Source organism: Pinus tabuliformis, chromosome 4_1, assembly GCF_031772625.1.
Source record: "Pinus tabuliformis cultivar Carrire ecotype Pingquan chromosome 4_1, CPIR1, whole genome shotgun sequence".
Taxonomy (NCBI): domain Eukaryota; kingdom Viridiplantae; phylum Streptophyta; class Pinopsida; order Pinales; family Pinaceae; genus Pinus; species Pinus tabuliformis.
The window spans coordinates 131644370-131648573 of record NC_142303.1 but is presented as its reverse complement, the minus strand read 5'-3'; the positions used below and the strand labels follow the sequence as shown (position 1 = coordinate 131648573).

The 4204-nt window shown below is 36.1% G+C and overlaps 1 pseudogene; it reads right to left on the bottom strand.

The window, feature by feature from the left end:
- Positions 1–352: 352 nt before the first annotated feature.
- LOC149174555 (rust resistance kinase Lr10 pseudogene) lies at positions 353–1808 on the bottom strand (annotated as a pseudogene).
- Between the last annotated feature and the right edge of the window lie 2396 nt (positions 1809–4204).

Below are 4204 nucleotides of genomic sequence, written 5' to 3'. Positions count from 1 at the left end.
TATATTGTTAAATTTATTTGTAAAATATTAAAACAAATATTTACACATTTAAAAATATTATATAATATACCTTAAATAACATAAAATTACTATCCTACTTTAAAAAATTACAAACCAAAACTTAAAATACTTAGAATGTCCTTATCACATTCCATCCTGATTACATATTAAAAAAAAAACTGATATTTTACATATTTAAATTAGAAAGATTAAGTTCAATACTCATAAAATAACGTACACTTATATAATCTTTTCTTTATATATTAAAAATAATAAATTCAAATAAATAAACATATATATAATTAAATGAGATACACTATCTCTAGATATATGCCCCCGATTACAAAATTTTAATTTTACACTCCACACTCATTTGTAACTCATTTGTAACGTTATGAAATCTTATTAAAAATTCTTAATACCTATTACAACATAAAAATCAGGTTTCCCTATAGAACCAAATGAGATGCTATTTTTGTTGGCACGAATTACAGACGGGTCGCAAGTAACAATGCTACCATAAAACGACATTGAACAAGAATTTAAGTGGAAGATAACAATGGATTTTCAGGTGCAGCGGTGGAGGAGGAATTGAACGGCAAGGGAGGATTGGCCACGTCGTCTCCATTTCCTTCTAACATTTGAACAACCCTGCTCATGCTCGGACGATCTATGGACTTGTATTGAATGCACCAGAGCCCAACTTTAGTGAGTTTTCTCGCCTTCTCCTCATCTTGTGCTGCTATGACTCCTCTTCTTAGTCTCATCCCCAAGTCCCCAGTTTCAAGCAGCTTGAAAGCCCACTCAGTAAAGTAAAACTGGCTGGAATTGGTAACCTTCCAATCGAAGTTCTTTCTACCCCCAACTATTTCTAGCAAAAGCATTCCGAAACTATAGACATCTGATTTATCCGTAACAGGGCCCAGTTCTCTGTCACATACCTCTGGCGCAACATATCCTGGCGTCCCTCTCCCGGCCGTCATTGAGATATGGTCGTCTCCCTTTCCACAAAGCTTTGCGAGACCAAAGTCAGAAACTTTTGGCGTGAATTCCGCATCCAGCAATATATTGTGAGGTTTGATGTCGAAGTGTATGATGCGCTTCTCGCAATCTTGGTGTAAATATGCAATTCCACGAGCCACACCCAAAGCTATAGCATACAATTGTTCCCACATTATGACTTGCGGCCTCTTCTCTTTTGCGGCAAATATTACTTTTTCGAGAGACCCATTTACCATGTACTCATATACCAGTGCGCTTGTAGGATTTTCGAAGCAATACCCCAACAGCCGAACCAAATTGACATGATGGATCCGTCCAACGGTGGCGACTTCATTCATGAATTGAGTCTCGCCATGCCTATGCCGGTCAAGAAGCTTGACAGCCACTAGAGCACCATTCTGAAGCTTCCCTTTATAGACCACACCAAAACCTCCTTCTCCCAACTTTTCTGCAAAGTTGTTTGTCATCTTCTTGAGTTGTGACTGCGAATATCTGGTTGGCATTTCATAAGCATATTGCTCTAGGAATTTCTCAACCTTTGAATCAGAGCTACGGGGAGGACGAAGAGGTTGTTTTCTCCTCTTGGCACAATACCATAAAAAAATTACTGCTATCGCTATCAACGCAAGTCCCCCAATCGAGCAACCTGCGGTGGAATGAACAGGTTGAAATCAATATGCTCTTTGTCTAACCCCTAACAGAATAATGGATAGAATAAACAAATCATATTCACCTATTTTAATCGCTGAATTTAACGAACGTCCTGGACCTGCAAGGATCCACATATTTTGGTAAGAGAATGCATACTCGACAGATCCGGAAACTCACAGGGAAGGCGAAGAATTCAAACACTTAGTTTTGTAATCAAATCTGTAGAAGGTGATTGGGAAACCTACCATTGCGGGGCATACGTATGGCTGGATTGTGCCATCGCTACAATAGCAAAGAAATGTTGTCGGGTTCAATTTGTCATAACCACATCTCCCAGTACTGTTCAAACAAGTGTCACAGCGTCGATCACTCTCCGGATCGACATTCCATGTGACCTTAAAACCCTGCGCTAGTAAAGTCTTAATTTTAATGGGCTCCTGAGAGAGGTAACTCTTATTACTCGGTAGTTGAAGATGGGTTGAACAGAAGCTTTCCCCCTCTGAGTCTAACTCTGTAGTTAAACTGTAGTACCAAGCATCACCACAAATGCTGAAATTAAGCGCTTTTGATACAAAATTGCTGTCATGGGTTTGATCGCAGTTCCTCCAAAATGTCAGATTGGTGTATCCATCCGCCAGGCGAAAAAACTGAGAGTCATACCACCATGACTGATTGTAGTTACCTGAAATATTGCATGATTCACCCCCATAGATCCAGATTTGGTCGTTAACGACAGTCATGGTATGATCGCTGTTATTGCACAAGAAAAGGGGCTCCGATAGGCGATAATTTTTTCCACCCATATAAACGCTAGGAGAGTTCGACACACAGCCAACCTGAAACTCAGGGTGACCGTAGCCGCTGTAACTTTCCCCAAAAGGATACCCAAATGTAAAGCCCCCACATGTAAAACTGCCACGGCATTGCTCGTAAAGACTGCCGAGACATGATGTCGAGGAGCAGATGAGGAGCAGAAGCGCAGGTGCAAGATGAAGAAAAAGATAAACAGAGCGAGTCATTGAACTGGGAAAAAGGAGGTATTGTCTCATGCTCTGCTCTGCTCTGTTCTTCTGTTGGAGATTATAAACACAGCAATAGGGAGAGGTTGTTGTTGAGGGGAAAACGGCATGCAATTGCGGGGAATATTTCAAAGTCAACAAGCCAATTGGGCTTTGGTAGTCTGCAATTTCGCGTCATATGAATTATCGCCGTTGTTTCCACTGTCAATCAAGTTGGGTTTTCAAGGGTTGGTCAAACTTGGACGTGTGGGCCAGGTTCCACGTGTTGCACTGTTACCCTTTCCATAAAACTTAAATTAATAATGCGATAACAACTAAACTCCACGTAAATTAGTTAATTTAGATTATAAAATTTTCGTATTATTTATATCCTACGCACCAACTAACATATTATTTATATTTTACAGGCCAACTAAAATATATTTAATTCAATAGTTTTAGATGATTTAATTAAGTCAATGTGTAGCATCACCTTATGTAATAAGTGTTAAATACACTATTCAAAAATGATGAGAAATTAGTCATTTAGGACTACTTCCCATAGAAATGGTCATAGATGAATAATTTACTTAAGGGAGTTGAATCCCAAAAAATAATATCTAATATAATGCACCCCAATACTTAACTAACATATTATTTATATTCTACACACCCACTAAAATATATATAATTCAATAGTTTTAGATGATTTAATTAAGTCAGTTGGTAACAATTCGTATATGCAAGGGACTTTTCACCTTGGCTCCTCCCACATAGTTTTGAAAATCTATAGTCTATAATTAATATGTCTTCCGGATTAATCACATGTTATAGAATGAGTCGAACCAACTAATGTGGTTTATCCTCATGACAAATGGTGAAAAAATCAGTTTTAACAAAAGTTTAAATAGTAGAGAAGCATCCACATCTTGAAATAGCTATTAGGAACCAGCCGTTAAAAACTAGCTGTTAGGAAAAAGGATAGTTAAAAAATAGTTAAGGAGAAAATTATATTTAAAAAGGTAGTTAAAAATTTAATTAAAGGAAAATAATATTAAAATATATCTTAATTATTTAAATATAAAATCAAACTAGAGTTTATAATAATAAATACCAAAAACTAAAATAAATTGAGAGACAATTATAAATTAATAATATATTTTAATATCAAAGTTAATATATATATATAGTTAATAAAAACAAATAATAATAATAGCCTTCTTATTATCATAATAATAATAAATAATGAATAAATAATAATAATATTAAATAAATAAATAATAATAAAAATAATAAAAACAAATAATAATAATAACTTAAAAAAAGGGAAACTATCAAGAGGAGAGGGCAGGAATCTAGCTCCTGCTTAATTTCCAACTATCATCTCAATTGAGGTTGAAAGATTGCTTCTCAATCTCAATGGCTTTTCTAAGCTTCCAATGATGGAAATGATCAACCCTAGCGATGACCTGAGAATTCTCGATTTTGCAGCATATTCAAATTTGTAGTCTTTTGTTTGAGGAGTGAGTAGTGGCTCCGGGTTAGTGACGTAA